Genomic DNA, 19,697 nt, shown 5'->3' on the forward strand with positions numbered 1-19,697 from the left:
GAATTTGTTGCAATTTGATTTTCTATTATCGAATAATTTGTGAACATTCTCAGCAACGAAGAGATCACCAGGGAAAAATAAATTGGTTTTACGAATGAAATAAACAAGAGAGGAAACTAAACTTTGGGAAGATGCAAGTTAATATACTCTTGCATGTTGAAATTGAATTATAGAATTGGAAATTCAAATATTCGCTTTCTTTGAATCAGCATTTCAACGGTATAATTTTTTGGCAATTTTTTGATAAAATCACAATTTAAAAAAAAAACTCATAGTTAAACAAGCTTAAACTTCAATTCGGAAAAATGTTGGTTATTCTTGTGGTAATAAGTATGCAAGCCCATTTTAAAATTTAAAAAATAGGTAAATTTTTGCTTATTAATTAATTAATTAATTAATCCTGATCAAGAATATATGTGATTTGTAGGTGCGGAAGTGACTCCTTTGCTGATTAAAATTATATTTTCCTCAGCAAGGTTCTTGAAATCGCCATTTTCATTTCATACATTTTTAAATATATTTTTGGGACAATCAAAGTTTACAAATTGCATAACTAAGTGAAAAATGCATTAGTTTTAATTCAAAAAGCGAGCCTGGGTTAAGTTTTTAAGGTTAATAGATCTGCAAACCGCAAAGATAATATTTGTAAAAATAAAAGTGGTTTTTAGATTACAAGTTGCATAACTACGTTAAAAATGCATTAATTTGAATTCAATTCCTGTGATAGTTATTTTAAGGTTAATACATATGCATGCATTTATAAATCTGAATAGCTTACTCTCGCCCTCTCTTTCTGTATGCCTCTATAAGCCTCTGCCTCCCTCACTCTCGCTCTCTTTCTTACTCACAATATGTATGATATGCCTGCCTCCCTCTGTTGCAGCTCTGGAGATGGCGCTTACGCTCTATCTCTCTCTGTTGCAGCTGTAGGGGTAGCTCTTTCCCTCTCGCTCTCTTTCTCTGTTATCTCCGATCGGGAAGTATAAATAGAGGCGCTTCGATCGCCGCGAGCTCAGTCTGTCCTAGGGGTACCTAGTGTTAACATCGATAGTGATAGTGATTGTGATTACCCTTCGACCTTAAAAGAATGACGTGGCCAATGGAATGCAACTGGACAAACAGGAAGTGATCTTCAATACGACGATTACCCTGATTAAAGTCACCCCGATTATAAGTCTATACAGGAAGGAAGTAAACAATGACGTGGCCTTCACTGGGGTAAGTCCTAATCATGACAATTATATCTTTTACATATTATGTTATTATATCATAAACTTGATATATTATAATTTCATTAGTAGTTATAAATTCATACATTTTTAATATTTTTTTGAGACAATCAAACTTTGCAAATTGCATAACTACGTATAAAATGCATTAATTTCAATTCAGAAACCACTCCTGTGTTAGTTTTTTTAAGTTTAATAAAACTACATATCTCATCGATATAAAATTTAAAAAAATCACAATTTTTGATTTTTCCTAATTTTAATGATGTTATCCCTTATATATTTTTGAAAAAATGGCAAAAATTAAGTTTTGCTCCCGACATGGCTAGAAATATTCGCCTGTTAATGCTGATCAAGAATATATATGTTTTATAGGGTGGGAAAATTACTCTTTCACATCATTACATGCATCTTACTAAAATTAAAATATCGTGCAAAAGTATAAAAAGGAGTTGAAAATCTAGAAGTTTATTGTCAGAAGATTATAAAGTTCTCCTCAAATATATTTTTTGTTTTCAGTAAGTTTAAAAACGTACCTTTTAGGAAATTATATGAATATATCTTCTGATTTCTGATTAAATTTAAAATTTTGTTTAGTTTGTTTAATAACAAAAAAAAGAGAAATAACTCCAATTTCCCGTTCTTAGCTTTTCGTCTTTTGTTACAAATCAAATAAAAAGGAAAGTATCTCTCTTCCTTTGTGATATTAAATAATAAATAGGAAGCCGCTTGTACATTACGAAAGTATGTAGTTTAACTTATCAATCCTAGAAGCAATCGAAACGAATGTCACATTTCTCTATTGATGTCACCAAGTCCAAGTATATTTTCTCCATTCATTCGTTTGATCTTTCAAGGGAAGGAAGTAAAAAAAAAATATTAAGTGAAAATATAAAACCGGAATTGTGAATTGCGAAAGTTTTATAAAAATGGGTCAGGTGAATGAGAAGAAGTCGCCAGATGGCAATGAGAGCTCTCCTTCTAACCCAGGCGAGGGCGCTTCTGGTTCCGCCGGAAATCGGGAACAAAACAGTCTAAGTTTCCCCATGATTCGCAGGTGAGCATTCCGATCCCTCATAAAACTTTTCTAGATTTCCGTTTGTAGTTTGGCCTAGAAAGTAAATTATTAGCTGCTTTCTCTGCGACTGAAAGCAACTGAAAGCAGTTTTTCTTGGTGAAATTATTTAGTCAAAACGACAGCACTGATTCGTTTCTCCTGTATAATTATTTACAGTCACTCGGGCGAGTATGTCCCAAATAAGCGTCGTGCTTCGCAAGTTATGAATAGGGAATCGTCCCGTAAGTCCAAGAAGTCTAAATTCCTATTAGTAGTTAAAACACTCGCCCCTGTAGCGTTGGCTTTTATTGTTTCCCCTGTATCCTCATCTGACGAAGAAGTAGTTGACGACGAACACAATGGGGATCTCATTGATCAGAATTTAGGGCTTGGAGAGCTCGAAGGCAAGTACTTTCTCAAATTCCTGCTAATTGCTAAAAGCACTAGCCTCTGTAGATATAGCCGATGAGATAGAATCTGTTGGATCTTCTCCAATAATTTCCGCTCAGGAGGAAGACGGACAGGAGGTCTCTGGTGAGGAGACTGTAAACGGACAGGACTTGAACCTAAATGGTAGTGATGATTCGTCTGAAATTACGGGCGAAGATCAGGAAAATCAAGAAGATCAGGATGATCAGGAAGATCAGGAAGATCAGGAAGATCAGGATGATCAGGAAGATCAGGATGATCAGGATGATCAGGATGATCAGGATGATCAGGATGATCAGGAAGATCAGGATGATCAGGATGATCAGGAAGATCAGGATGATCAGGAAGATCAGCAAGAGGACCAAGGCAAGTACTTTCTCTAATTACTGGTAATAGCTTAAGCACTCTCCTCTGTATAAATAGCAGAGGGAGCATTTCAACAATTTGATACCTTATTTTCTCCCGATCTACATGAAGATGGGGACGATGACGATTATGATTTCAATGTGGATTTTTATACTGGTAAGTACTTATTCAAGTTCTTGCCATTAAATAACTCACTCGCCTCTTCAGCAGAGACAGATGATGATGATTATGATGATTCTTCGAGTGAGTACACTTCTCAAGTAGAAGAATTGAGTTTAATTAATGATCTAGGTGGTGAGACTTTAAGCGATGAGGAGGAGTTCTCAGACAACGATGCCGAAGAGCCTGCAGATGATTAGGACTGTTTCAAGGACTTCCCCTTTCCTACGATTTTGATTACTGATTTGGGTTTACTGATTATTTAATTGCTACAATGTTGACCATTAGGCGTGTTTATGGCTATTCCCTTTCTAAATAATTGTACATCTTATACATGAACGGATTTAAATACACTATAACACATAAGAGGGATTTGCTTTTATAAAGTATATGTTCCACAGGAACTTGGATAAAGTAAGCCTAACTCAAGATCTTAATAGGAGAAGTATATCCTAGACAAAATATATGTTTTTGTCCTAAATTGTTAACAATAATAACACCATACATATTTCTCAACAAAATAATATAAAATATATAATGGAAAATTAAAAACAAAGCCTTTAACAAATAGTAAATAGTTGACAAAACTGCCTGTTTACAATTTTCTCAATTTGCTTATACACTCAAAATTTAATGTATATTAATCATATATCTCTTTCAATCCAGTTTGAATTGGTTTCAATGAGTTTTTACAGATTATATACCAAATAGTGCAACATTATTCATCACAACAATGTTAATTCGGTTTGTTAGCAACGAAGGCATGTAATGAATGGAATTCGGTTTCTGTCAATGTCATTAAAATGCCAAGTCAAATGTGATTTCCCAGAGAGAATGGCAATGGCATTGGGAGTGGGCGTTGAGTGGGAGTTTGGAGTGGAAGTGGGCGTGGCAATGGGATTGAATTTGAACCAAACTGAACTGAAGCAAACTAAGCCAGTTCGCAGCAATGAAATCTCTGCAGCAAACAAAATCAACAACTGCAAGAAGAGCTACAATAAAAAAACACAGTGCGGAGACTGGACCGCAGGGACTAAAAAAGAAAATAAGAGATGACTAAAAAAATAAGGAATGACTAAAAAAAAAATAAAAAAGGAAATCCAGCAAGAGGCGGCCCGTGGAAATTGACAAAAGCAAACGAAATCAAAAAGCGAGAGACAATGGGCAACAGTATTGCATATTGATTGCGGACCTGAAACTTCCCAGCAATACCCATCATCCCGCTTCAGTCGCTCCTTTCGGCTTTTCCATTTTCCCAGTGCCCCTGTACACCAGCTTTCCCATAGATACACACACACAGACACACACACTAACCTCTGGCAAATCAAATTGATTTGGAAATCCTTTTGGACTACAGCGAATGCAACAGAGGTACCCGGAAAAATAAAGTTAGGAACTGGCAGTGCACTGAGAGAAAAAATAAACCAATTAAAAGGCAAAGAAACGAGCGGAAAGTTGTGTATAGAAAGTGTTAATTTCTCTTAATTTTAAATATAATTTAGAAAGATATTTAGCATTGTTTTAAAACCTTTTAGTAAGCCTTGTAAACATTTATAGATTGTTTTTAAAGCAAGGTCTCGAAGGGCAGTTTATCTTATGAATCCTTTCCTAAATTCACACAATATTCTCTCAGTGCATTGACCGTGTGCCCTGTGCAATGTCATGTCCCACGACAACTGGAAAAATGTCGAACCATTGTTGTTGTTGGCCGATCCGCTCCGCTTCGCTGTGATGTGATTTTTGGGCATTGCAATTTTCTAAGCGGCTTAAAGGTGTTCATTCCGAGTCATTGACTCGTCAGCCTCTCTCTCCGCCGACCTTATGCAATTTGTGTAGCTTAAAGCACCAGAAACATCAGATAAAAAAACGATAAAAAAAAAACCAAAAAAAACACAACAAAAAATGTCACCAAAAATAGTAAATAAATGGAAATGGTGGCCGGGTGGCTTTTCGATCTATGTACATATTCACAATGGTTATGTTTTACAGAATACAGGGTATCAAAGGTATATTAATTACCAGTAATTCAGGTGATATATTTAAAACAAATTCATTTATTTTAGACCTTAAAAACACCTTGAAATATATTTAAAGAATTAATAAAAGCGGCTTTAGAATTTTTGCTTAGTATTTCATGCAATTTAAATGTACTTGTACTTGTTTCATGTCTTTTCTAGTTACTTTTAATAAAAGAAATAAATTACAAGCAGCTTATTAAAGTATTTATCTTTTTTTAAGGTACAAAAATACTCACAAATAAATATTAAAAAACTAATTTAAATAATTACAAACATTAAAATGAGCAAAAATTCCCATTTTTTCCAACGAACTTGTTAACTTTGTAATTTTTTCTTATGTAAAATAAAATCCCTTCATTAAGGTTTATTAAGGTAAAAGGTTTTCCCTAACATATAAATGCCATTTTTTCGTACCTCGAACTGACCGCAAAAGTATATTTAAAATATACTGTAGACAAGTGTAAAAAGTGGCAAAACGTTGCGCGGTTGCATTCAATCGTTTTGCGGCTTGGTTCCTGTGTAACCCCCACATTGTGTGGTTTCACAATTTATAGAGCATACATTTCCATACAAAAAAATAAATAAATATATATATAGTACATAGAAAAAAGTTACAGTACAGTACAGGGCACTGTGCAGGAGGCATTTCCATTGCGAAAAATAATTAGAAAATCGTCTTGCCAACCAACCAGAAAGACACTTTTTTATTTATTGATTGTGCACATATGCTGGAATATTTGAATATATTTTAGCAACGAGGCGTATGCGTAATATTTTATTGAATGCAATTAAATTGTCTTCCATCTGCAGGCAAAATTACCTCTCAAAAAGTCTAGAGAAACCCTACTTCGGTTAAGTCTGTTAGCAATTTAATTTTTAGGCAAGCAATAAAAGTGTTTTTCTGAAAATAAAATTGACTAAATGTCAGTTGATAAAATTTATAATTAAAATAATTCCGCCGTGTTTTGCACAAATGCAGATAAGAAATCTTGGCATTTATTTACGGATTTCTTGCAGCACTCTCGACACTATTGCAGCTAGTTTAGGCACACAAGTTAAGGCCTAATTCGCTTAAAAACCATTTAATTGAATGGGAAACCCCCTCACTAATTAGTCAAAGGGGGGAAAAAAGTGTGTTTACAAATATTTGCTCGCAAAATAGATAATTGGGACTCCTCATAAAAGCTGCGGCACACGTACACCGCCAGTCGCTTAATATGACATGTGCGCGGGGAATGGTAAAGGAACGGTGGTGTGGTATTCTAGGAGTCCTGCCGCAAGAGTCCTGCCACAGACAGAGGCAGAGCCACGCATAGTCGCAAGTCACCGGCAGGTGAAACCAAGCCAAAAAGGAGAGAAAGAGGCGACAGTCTTCGGAACACCTTCGCCATGTCCCCCTTCCCCTCAAAGGCAAAAACAGAAGCCACACACTCCTCTTGCCTTTTCCAATCTAAAGTTGCTCTTCATATACAGATTTTCCAAGGAACAAACTGGCCAAAAAGCTAGAGTTTTTCCCCAAGAAAAACCAGTTGTCAAAGGTAGAGTGGATCAACTAAGTGTATTGCTTGAAAATATTAATGGAACTTTTATTAGCTCTTCTTTTTTTGGCTTTGATTTTTTAGTTTTCTCTACATTTTAAAGAACTACACTTCAAATCAAATGTCCTGGCCATAAACAAGCTGAGTACTCAGCAGCAGTCCTGGTTCCTGCAGCGTCACTACAACAACATCATCATCATCATCATCATCATCAGGATCTCAGGAGCCTGTCGTTGCTGTCGTGAAGGTGTCGTGTTGAACATGTTAGGTGTCTTGTCGCTTATCATGTTAAGTGGGTGCACCCACGACTACGTGCTCAGAGGGGGTAGGCGAAAAAAAAAACAGAAAACCCCCCCAGGAAAGCCATGTGTCTATGGTAATTCCCATAGAAAATATGTAAAATTTTCTAGAGACATGCAGACAGACGACAGTTAAAGAAAAACAAAACAAAAAAACAGGAAAAAAGAGAAATATAAGAAAAAAAAAACAAGAGCAGAGCAAGTGAGGAAATTAGCAACAACATTTACCTCTTCATAGCAATGCTAGAAAACACTGAAAGAAAAAGGTAATTAAATACCAAAAACATAAGCAAAAAAAATAGGAACTATTATCTAAGTTAAAGATATATAAAATCATTATATAAATAAAATAGAAATTAATTTAAATATCTATATTAATTATATACATTTCCCTTATCTCACAGTGTCCTCTTGAGGCTTCTGCCTTCCTTGGATCCTTTTTGCCACTTGGCCTACTCCTGGCAGCTAATTTCTTTTTAAAGTGCTCCGACTCTCTACTCGCGGATACCTCTGATGCGATGCTGATGCTGATGCGAGATGATGCTGTTGCTGCTGCTGTTGCTAAAGCCAAGACAAGCTCATTTGCACCTCATTAAATGCTGCCACTCGACCTGATGACGACAACAAGTGGAACAAGAACCAGAACCAGAAACGACAGCGGCTAAATCAGTGTCCCAAAGAATATTGCACATAAGCATGTTGAGGGTTGGGTCTCTTTTGAGGGGCAAGCGAGTGGAATAGAACGAATAGATACCTTAGAGAATGCTTACATCTTGGGGGCTAATGGAGACCTCATCCACTTTTTATTTGCTGGAATCTAGGGATTCTACAGGGGAGAAGGAACTCTAATTTCTGTCAGTTGAAGAGATTTTTTCGAGGCCCTTGGGCAGGAAATTACCACCACCACTTGTATTTTGAAAGAAATATGTTACGTATACGAAATATTTCTGAGGAGCTTATTACTCATACGACTAGTTGTCGGGAGATGGGGAATAATATTTGTTACAGTTGTTTTAAAAAGACTAGAATCATAAGTTTTTACTAAAAACATATATATAGGTTTCTTGCATTAAAGTTATTTGTAAGACATACATTGCGTATACGTGATATTACTAAATGGCTTATTACTCATACGACTAGTTGCCTTGGCGAAAATATTATATTTCTTACAGTTTGTTTTTAAAGACAAAAATAGTGAGTTTCGTATACATGATATTACTGAATGGAATATTACTCATACGACTAGTTGCCTCAAGAAAAAATATTATATATGTGTTATTTTAACAGTCTAGGTTTTAGATTGTTTATGGAAAAACATATACAAATATATTTAATAAAAAAAAACCTTGCGTTTACGTAATATTGTTAAGCAGAATATACTTCATACGCCTAGTTGCCTAAAGAAAATTATTATATTTATTAAATTAATTTTAAAAGCCAAGAATTATATTTATTTATCAAAAATGAATATAAATTTCCTCTACCAGTTGTATTTGTATGAACTACATTGCGTATACGTAATATTGCTTATTGGTTAATCACTCATACGACATGTTGCCTCAAGAAAAATATTATATTTGTGGCAATTACTTCTTAAGTCTACAATTATATGTGTTTACTAAAAAAAGGTAAAATTTCCACATCACTTGTATATGAAACATAAATGTTACGTATACGTAATATTACTCAAAGTCTTAGTTACTTTCGGAAAAACAACATATAAGATACCGTTCTTTTAAATTTATGAAATTCTAAATGATAATTGAAAAAAATATTTTTTTTTTCAGCTAAGTTTATTGAGTGAAATACATTGCGTATACGTGATATTTTCAGCGAATTATTACGTATACGACTAGTTGCTCTTGGGAAAATAAATTATTGTGAAATATAATTATTAACTGAAATGTATAAATTTATATACTTTTATTTGAAAGAAATACGTTGCGTATACGTAATATTTCTCAGCCAATTATTACTCATGCGACTAGTTGTCCTAGCGAAAATGTTATATCTATGAAAGTTGCTTTATTTTCAGCATTATAAGAGCTTATATATTAAATTAAATATAAATTTAATATAAGAATACATGTGTATACAATTTGTTCACGCATACGCCAAAAATATCACTCATACGCAGTGTTGCCTTAAAAAGTAATTCATTTCTTTAGCAATTTTTCCGGTTTCTTTTCTCAAATTGACTAGTTTTGACCAGTTCATACAGTTCTTGATTATTTTATAATTATCCCAAGTCAAAAACCCCCGGCCACGGAAGCCTAGAAAATGTTGATAGCATCGCAACTAGGACTCTGTCCCAATTAAGTCTCGCTTTAATTGAGTCCACCATTGCGAGGAGCCCTCGAAGAGCGCTGAGCTTATATACACTCATCTCCATGGCAAATCAGCAGATCGTCAGTGAAGCACCGCTATTATTACAATATGAACAGTATAGTGCCCACTCCCACCCAGCTTATCCTGCTCATCCTGCTGCTCCTGCTGCTCCTGCTGCTCCTGCGAGTCCCTCCATCCATCCGGCTCGCGTTGCCCATTAAATCAAATTAACTTAATTTGCCGCACTGCGCACACAATAACGTCATCGGAGAATGCAATTCCTGGGCCCCTCATCCCATCCCATCCCCTAGTACCGCACCGCCCATTTTTGGAGGCCCCTCGACAGCGTCTGAGCACGGCTAATAAACGTCATCGATGCATTGATGCATGCCAATTAGCAGGAGACAGGCGACAGGCGACAGGAGACAGGAGACAGGATACAGGTTACAGGTTACAGCAGGCAGCAGGCGTAGGATCATAAGCTCATGCCAGAGCAGGAGCAGAAGCAGGCGCAGGAGCTGAAGCTACAAATACCCATCAGCAGCAACATCGACATCGTCATGGACATGGAGCTGAGAGCTGAGACCTGGAAGCTCACTCCTGATCCCGCTGCTGATGTCGATGCCACCTCATCTTTCTGATGCGGCAAGTGCAGCAGCTGAAAACTCAACTGCAATTGCCGCATTAATTGCAACTGTCAACCGCCCTGTGACCCGTTTAACCCTTGACTGCCGTTCTCCAGCATGTTGCCTCCTGTCTCCTGCCTCCTGCCTCCTGCCTCCTGCATCCTGTCAGACAAGCCGCCTCTGGCCTGGCAGGCATCTTTCCGCCTCCAAATTCCCCGCGGCCAGAGTCAATCATCCAGACAGGCAGCCAGATACAGTGAGTAAACAAGATAATGGAAACTTACAAATATAGTAAACAACTATTTTTCCTTAGAAAAAGTAAGCTAGATTTATAGTTTTTAGTATAGAGCAAACCAGATAGAAGAAACGCAATGGGAAATTTACATAATTTCATTAACTAAAACTTCAACTTTTGTTTTTCATTATCGCAGAGTCCCCTGTACTGGCAGTAATTTGCTGAGCTCAATTTACTGCCGCAACTTGCTGACATCGATATTGAAAACGCGGCCAGGGAAATGTCAAGCGAAAATGTAAGAAATTACTAAAAATTAAACAAGGCCTGACGTGAGTCGAAACTACTACAAATTTAACTAAGAATATTTAATTTAATTTCAAAAAGGTTGAGAGGCAAGCAAAAACTACCAAGAATTCATTTAATTTAAAAGGATTCAACGGCTTTAGAGTATTTAAAAACAAAGCCCAAAGATAATAAATTTGATATAGAGAATATTATTTATCTATTCCTTCCTTGACTTTGTGTGTCCATCATCCATCTCAAAAGAGTTGACAATGGACCATTTGGTGAGGAATAAAATGAGGATCATCCATCAGCAGCTCATTGACCGTCAAAGAGTTATTGTCCAGGCAGAGATTGTGTCAGGACTCTCTATGTCCAGGCCATTTCTATCTTTTTTTTTTTTGAGCGGGGGGTGCTTTAAGTGTTTCTGCGGAGGGTGGGGGGAGAGGAAACTTTCAAAAGCAAATTTCCCCGAGGAGGCAAAGAGCTGGATGCTGTCGACTATAAACGTCATCGGTATTCCCCAAAGCCATTAAGCGCAAATGTATGCAACGCCCAACCCGACCGAAAAAAAAAGAACCCGGAGAAAATGAAAGAAAAACCATGGGAAAGGAGGAGAGCACAAGCAGAAAGAAAAGCCGAATAACTGAAAAATGTGAGCTGGCATGTCCCGCCAATATCTCACGCCTCCTCCTTTACCCTCCAAGCACCCCGACACCCCGAAAGTCCTTGCTTGGCAACACTTCATTAGCAAGCTCCGAGAAATGGCGGACGGACTGAAGGCGGTAAAAGCCGGAGAAAGCCCGGGAGAAAGTGGCTGCCTGACATGGCAACTTCCCTTCCCTTCCCTTCCCTTCCCTTCCCTTCCCTTCCCTTCTCTCAATAATTTCATTTCGCAACACTATTGGCTCGCCTTGAACTAAAAAGTAATTTCATTGATTACCAGCGAGTCCTCGCGCGTAAAGGATAACAAGCAAACCGAACGAAAGGCATACACTGTCAAATTGGAAAATATATTGGGATTCGATTGTTGGGGAATTCATTTAAAACTTTAAAGGAAAATTTGTAATGCAAGGCAAGAAGTAGAAGGAATAGTTTGCTTCATTTAGTGGGGAATTTAAAGTACTAAAAGAGTTTATATTAAAATTAAACTTGATAAAACAAGGCAGAACTTTTCAAAAATTGCTTAAGCAAAAACTTCCTGCTCCTTAAGTTAATTGTTAACAATCATTATGTTACTGAAATATTCTTTATTTGTTGTTTTTTGCATTTCCTATATCTAAAATTAGTTTAAAATGAAATCAAAGAGATCAATCATTATGCATACACTAAATATGCTTTCCATGACTTCCACCTCCAATTACTCTTTTAAGGTCTAATTATTTATAGTACAATTTTCTACATATGTTAATTAATTTACATAAATTATATTCCCTAAGATTCATACATTTTCTCCCAGTGTAATCAACCCGAAAGCCAACCCATAACCAAACCAAACCCAAACAGAAGCGAAGCGAGCAACGACACCAGCCACTTGGGAGTTGGCATGGGAATTGCTATTGCCATTGAAACTGGTATTTCTATGGGGTTCCTCGGTTAAAGGGGAAGATTGGACAGGGCCAGGACCTCTACCAGAACCAGAACCAGGACCAGGACCAAGACCAGGACCAAGACCAGGACCAGGACCCAGACCCAGACCCAGACCCAGACCCAGACCCAGACCCAGACCCAGACCAGAACCCTTGGAATGCCAGTTGCAGTCAGTTTGCGGTTATTCCGTGGCCAAGGAGGGTTCGATATGGTATTCATTGTGGGCACTGTAAGTAGCACTTTCATAAGCAAACACAACGAGCGCAAATCAAAATCGTAAAGCGTTCGATTTCTTAAGTAAATCAAATAAAAATAAAACAAATCATCGATGGTCTTCGATAGATACAGTGGTCGGAAACTGAAGTTTATTGCATTAAATTATATTTACGGAGTAGATAATATAATTCATGCAAATGAAGAAGGTAGATTGAAATGTGCACTATACCAGACTCTAATATATACTTTCTATAGTATAATATATTATACAGTACAATATATGTATAGTACTATATATTTCTAAAACAAAATACGCTAACATAAGGAGAAGAGAAGAATGCTTTGATTGCAAATTATTAAATTTACATTTTTAAACCTACTCTTGAACCTTTTTTTATAACCATTTCTCTCTGATTTCATATATAATTTTCTATTAAATATATATAATTTCACTGAAATTAAAACTAATTGAAAGCTCTAAAACTATTTGATTCTCAACGATTTATTGCTCACTTGTTACTTGACTTTATTCGCTTGAATAAATTATAAAAATGATATAGAAATTTTCCAAAATATTCCACAGAGCAACCCGAAAGAAAACCCACTGTGTTAAATGGATAAATGACTGACTTTCAGCTTTTGTCTGCTCCCGGGGTCGGGGGTCACTGTGGTGTTCCCCCCACTTTCCCCCCTGGATACACTTACTGGGCAATCAAAATGTCCTGCCCTTTGAACCCCCTCCCCTGAAACAGAAAATGAATGATTGGATCAATGACGATGACTGACTGTGTGAGGGGATACTTTTTGGAGGTCATGGGAGCTCAGTTTTCCCTCCCCCTCTGACTCGATTTTCCACCTCCCACACACACACACACACACACAAAGCGATTTAATGGCTTTGTTGCCGTGGGAATCGTTTCCCAATGCCTTTTAATGATAAGCCGACCCGTTTTCTTACGGTTTTCCCTTTTCGTCGATTTTCCCAGTAACGAAAATTAACTTATCAAACATACATTACGCCAAGTTAACATTAACAGCGTTAACATTAATTCACAACCGTGGGGATTCCCCGAATTCGAGCACACACATACTTTCCTTTTTTGGAGTTCTAGAGTATTTTCCTACAGTTTCTACACAATAAATTCTATTGCAAATGTTTTGAGTTGAAAGGATTTTTATATAGTAATTGATATTTTTTAAATAAATCTATACATGTTTGTATTTAGGGAATTAGCTAGTAATATCTTCAAGAATAAAAACAATAAATAATATACCAAAAATCGTAATAATTATAGGAAATAGTTATGGCATAGAGATTTCCTTTTATTTTGAAAGGTACACTCTTAAATTGATTTTATTACTAAATAAAGCAGAATTTTGTATGCTATATAATAAAAATGCATACATCTTGAAATTAATTGAAAACTATAGAGATAATCACATTATTTTTTACTGTGTTCCGCTTATTTTTCTGCTATCGACTTCAAGCTAAACTAATGGCGGAAAACGTTTATCCTTGAAATTCCCCAAACAATTGAAAGTTAAGCAAGATGAGACAGTGGCTGGAAAAGTCCAGAAAAGGGGTCAGGGAAAAAGGGAAAAGCAACCAATGGAAACTATGGAGCAAGGCACACATTATCAGGACACAGAAGCCTTAAGGCTATTATTGTCCACTGATTAAGTTGCAGTTTGGATTAAATATATAGAGGAAAAATCATATTATGCACCACAAAGTAAAATATTAAACTTAAAATCCAACTAGAAAAATATGCAAATTACATTGAAAACTATGCAATGAGGCAAGAAATTTATCCTGCCTTTGCCTGCTGCCGTATTTAACGCAGGATAATGGTTGCTCTGAAGCATTTGCGTATGCGTTCGTCCTGTGCTCACCATCTGCCTAACGTCGAAATAAAATGATTTAATGGCAAACGCAACGCTGCGATGCCCTCGATCCTTCCATATCCTGCCAAGGCCCGAACAATAAGTCTAAGTGCGACCAAAAATGCCAGCAGCACATGGACAACTGCATATCCCATTACCACCCCCCCCTGGATCCTGGATACCCAGCATCCTGGTTCCTGCCCCCCCCCTTCTCCCCCATTTCCCCTTTCCCATTCCCCGCTTCCTATTCCCGGGTCCATGGATTCATGGATCCGCAGTAACCATCTAGCAGCAGCCTAGCTGAACTGAAATTATTGGAAAATTCATTAATAAGCGAACGGGAAATGGGAAAATTGCGCGAACGCAGCTAAACAACAGAAACGCAAGACGACATAACGAAATTACACTGAGAGAAATGGAAGCTAGCAAATAATTAAGGCAAAGATCCTGGACTAAGTGGTAAAATATTAGAAAGCAATTGAATTTATTTTTTGTTTTGTGAAAGTCAAAAAGTATAAAGAACATGAAAGGAAACTATTCGACGTTTATTTAATGTGCTTAAGATCCAACTTCACACCAAGGATGCAAAATGCAAATTAAAATAATAATTAAAATACGTTACAATCTCCAACTTCACACAAAATAGACTAAAAATTATAAAAGAAAACAATATACCCTTTTAGTTTGGAAATGAATTATAGAGTCTCAGGTTAAATCGATTATAATGAAGCTTTAAATATTGGCATATTCTTCTATAACAATTTATCAATATTTATATAAGGCAATAATTCGTTAAAAAAAAAACCTTTTAAAATGAGACCCAAGAGTCTGTCGTATAACTTTATCTTTGGATAATGTTTATATCTCTGGGGTCTTACAAAAATCACTAAGGTTCTTAAAACAAGTAAAAATGTGTCCAGAATTAAGTTAAAAAATAATATATCTTAAATTAAAAGAAAATAAAACAATTTACACTTGATTTGGTATCTAAATCTGCTATTCCTGCAAACTTTTAGTCACATTATTAAGGAGCTTTAAACCACTAAAGATGTCTAGAGCAGAGCATAGTAGTTTGTATTTATTAACAATTTTTTCAATGATTTTTGTATACTTGAAACCTTGAATTTAAATAATTTATACTTTAAATTAACATCTCTTGTATTTTTTGGTTTAATACCTCTCCGTTTTGTTGAGTGTAAAAGAACGGAAGCGGAGATGAGATGAGGCCGACGGATAGACAGATAGACAGTTTCGTTTAATTGCACCCACATGGACTCCCTCACACGCACACACACACACACACCCGCTGAGACACACACACATCACCGCACACGCACACACACTCACTATCACACACATATGCAGGCCGTTGTGGGGCTTCTGTTTTGTGTTTAGGCTGCATGAATAATTGCCAAACTGGTTTCGCATGCCGCGAGGTGCATTTTGCTGGGGGATAGGCTTCAAGTAGGATACCAAAGCAGGGGGGGGGGGTGTAGGGGGGTCACAGGATCCCACAGGATTGCCGAAAGCCGAAACGGCACTTAAATCATCAATGAATGAATGAACGAATTCGAGAAGGAGCAAATGTGATGTGTGCTGCTGCTGGTAATCGTGCCAATAAGCGAAACAATGCCATTTTGATTGGGCAAATTATGAATTTAATGAAGATACATTTCGAAATCTATTAACAAACAAAAATTAAGAAAATGTATTATGGAAAATAACCAACTAAACCTTAAGTATGTTTAAGATAAGGAGAGACTTCCTGGTCGACTCGTCGTCTACTGACCCAGACACAGAAACTGAGAAATCCTACAAGAAGTTGTGTGGCTTTGCTCCTATTTTTAGTTTTTTTTTCTTGGTTTTCTTTTTCTGTTTTGCAGCTGAGACTGGGGCCAAAGGTCACGCGACCGCAGCAGTAGTATCACAATCCCCTAAAGCTGACCACAGAAACTGGTACGCCTCAGTCTAGTTCTGCGTCTGACTTCGGGGAGTCCCCCGTTGAACCCCAAACCCAAAAACCGTTTGCATTCCCAAGACCCAAGGAATCCGAACTGAGGAACTAAACTAAACTGGCTACGTGCCAGAAAATGCACTCAAAAAAACTGAGGAGAGGAAGGAAAAACAAATGATAGTTCAAGAAAGTACTAATAAATAATGTTTTGTGATTGAATATAAAGGAAAAACAAACACTAAATATTAATTCATAAATATAAACTATAAAATATTTTAATCATTTATAAAATACTATAGTTTTTACTTACTCAAAATAATTAAATCAATTAAAATATGGTTTAGTTCTAAATTACAGCTTCCTTTTTCAAAGCAAAAACTTAGTTTTCGAGTGTAAATTTGCCGCCTGACTGAGGTAGATCCTCGTATATATTTTATTGGGTTTTATTGATTTTATAAAAAGGTTATATCTATGACTCCAACTGGGAATTGGCAGAAGGAGGAGCACGACGAAGGGCGAAGGACGAAGTAGAGAGCAGCCAAGTTGAGGCATTTTGGCTTTTAATTTCAATTTGACAAGCAAAACAGTTGGCACTTTTTCCGCTCCCCGGCTACGTGCGAATCGTTTGGGGAGTCTGCACAGTTTTCCCAACCGATTTCCCGATATATTCTATACTTACATATATAGATATATAGATAGATATATATAGACATATACTTATAGACCCGTCCGCATTAGAGTGGCAATTGAAGACACGAACAGAAGCCGACGTTTTACAATAACTCACGGCATTTGATGACGGCTTTTGGCTTTCCCTACAAGTATCTATCTGTATTGATGTAAGGTGCGTTATATGAATATAAGGTTTATAAAATCACTTGGAATTGAATGTAAAATTAAGATACTTATCTAAATTATAACTTTTATGTCCCTAAATATTTTATAGACACTCCAATTATTTATTCTTTATGTATCATTGTTTAATTTAATGACAGACTGAAGCATATAAGTATTTTGATATGTTTAAAATGTCTCTGGATACAGATTCATTATGAACTCCAATTAGTTGATTAAAACTGACTGTAAGCCTTACACTTATGTACCTTAGGTTACCCACCGCCCCAATGTACGTGCGTTTAAATCTTCGATAACTTTTCCGCCCCGTACGTGACTAAAATGCAATGCGACCTATGGAGACTACCAAATGTCCAAATGGTTCCGAGATGTGTGTACATCTCCAGGAGCTAGGGGTGTGCGAGCATATGATTTCAGAATTTAGTGAGCTGTCCAGGCCAGGAGAGAGAATAAAAACCGAAGGGAAAGGAATCGAATCTGTCTGTTCCGAGGCCTTTGTTACCTCCCCAGAAAAAGATAAAACTGATGTTCGTATTTCCGGCTACACCTTCGAGTTTAAAGTTTCTTTGAATTAAGTGCCAAGTACCTCACAGGGTCCTCGAACATTGATTTTAAGTGTCCGTATGTGTGTGAGGGACCCTTTTGCTCTCTACAGGTAAGGACAATCAGAAATGGCACTTTAATTAAAAATAAAACAAGTCATAAAAGGTATATAAAGCAGGGAGAAGGATTTAGCAAAATAACAGACAAATATACATAAAGTACAAACAAATCTTTGGACATACTCAATCAGTTATCTAATATTTTAATAGATAATAAAACTAAACGTTTGCTTTATATTACAAATCAATATTTAAACACACAAGTAATTTCCAGAAAACAATTAATTCAAATGCCATTTACGTTTGATCTCTCTGATATCTGTTATCAAATCAAATGACTTTAACAAATTATAGTTGAGCCAGAGGCAAATTCTTTATTGAAACATGCACTTAATATTCAATTTGAACAAAAGCCACTAGATAAATCAAATGTATTTGAAATGCCCGGCAGCCTTGTGGCTATTGGTTTGGAAATATTACTAAACTGCTGCCAGATTTTGTCAATGGACAGAGTCCATTCATGACCAGCACTTAAGTTCCTTTCGATGTGTGGCAAAAATAAAAATACAGTTGGAGACATATGTTTGTAGCTAAGAAGGCGCAAAACTTCCGTTTTCAAATCGAACATTTTTCGGAGAAACTTTTCAACTTTCCAACTTGTTTCCGGTTCTCTAGTCGGCCACCCCCTCAGCATCTACGAAACAATTTTCTGGACACAGCTGGCCATTAAATGCAACTTCTTCCCTGGATTTCTTTAGCTATCTCTCTTTCTCTGCAGTGAGAGAAAAATATATAACAGATAAATTCATTTAGTGCTTCCCCACATTGAAGATTTTTATACCCTTTCATTAAGAAACATAAAACACAATGAAGGAGTCATTTACAACGCTATAAATCATATATATTATTAATCAGCTTTAAGAGCTGAATCAATCTGGCTATGTCCGGAAAAAATTAATTTTTTTTTAAATATGAACATTTTATAAAGGGTTAAAATGGCTAAAAAATTGTAAAAAAAAAATAAAATAAAATTTTTTAAGGTGTTGCATCGTAACATTTTCAATAATCTAAAAACCACTTTTATTTTTAAAAATACGATCTTTGCGGTATGCAGATCTATTAAGCTTAAAAAACCTAATCCACGCCCGCTTTCCGAATTAAAATGAATGCATTTTTGACGTAGGTATGCAATTTGCAAACTTTGATTGTCCCAAAAAAATATTTTAAAATGTATGAAATAAAAATGTCGATTTCAAGAAACTTGCTGAAGAAAATATCACTTTAATCAGTGAAGGAGTCATATCCGACCCTATAAACCATATATATTCTTGATCAGCATTAACTGCAGAATCAATCTAGCTATGTCCAGCAAACATTTAATTTTTTCAAAATTTTGAAAATTTTATAAGGGGTTACATCGTTAAAATGGTCCAAAAATTACAAAAATTTTAATCCTTTTAAAATTTTAAATTGAGTATTCAGATTTATAAATCTGATAAAAACTAATACAGGAGTGGTTTTTGAATTGAAATTCATGCATTTTTGGTTTAGTTATGAGATTTTTCAATTTCGATTTGTCGTCCAAATTCTCATATAAAAATATTGATAATTATCAATTCAAAGAATGCGAATATTTTAAGCTTAGTTAAAATCGATTTCGGATTCAATCCTTTAATTTAATTGCAAAATGCAAGGGTATATATACTTTGGCATATTAAAGTTAACTTCCTTTCTGTTTTACATTTTATTTCAGACATTTATATTTCGAATAATTACGTATACGTAATATATAGTCAGAAGCTTCTAATGCTGTGAAGGAGCCATTTCCGACCCTATAAATCATATATATTCTTGATCAGCATTAACAGTCAAATCTTTCTAGCCATGTCGGGGAAAAACTAAATTTTTGCCAGTTTTTCAAAAATCGATAAAAATTTTAATTTTGTATATGTTATATCGAGTGTGCAGTTTTATTAACCTTAAAAAAACTAACGCAGGAGTAATTTTCTAATTGAAATTAATGCATTTTT

General features: G+C 35.9%; 2 long non-coding RNA genes across 2 annotated transcripts in view; one reads left to right on the forward strand and one right to left on the reverse strand.

Annotated features, from left to right (window-relative positions):
* The window catches only part of LOC147645072 (uncharacterized), a 51,832-nt gene that overhangs the window by 17,787 nt on the left and 14,348 nt on the right, over positions 1-19,697 (reverse strand). The window lies entirely within an intron of this gene.
* Positions 2,453-3,366, forward strand: LOC147645073 (uncharacterized). Its single transcript, XR_015270844.1, has 3 exons — positions 2,453-2,528; positions 2,583-3,081; positions 3,193-3,366. It is a non-coding gene; the product is annotated as an uncharacterized LOC147645073 (long non-coding RNA).

The sequence above is a fragment of the Drosophila serrata genome, unplaced genomic scaffold (assembly GCF_035046125.1).
Source record: "Drosophila serrata isolate PLE 108 unplaced genomic scaffold, ASM3504612v1 contig_23, whole genome shotgun sequence".
In the NCBI taxonomy this organism is placed as follows: domain Eukaryota; kingdom Metazoa; phylum Arthropoda; class Insecta; order Diptera; family Drosophilidae; genus Drosophila; species Drosophila serrata.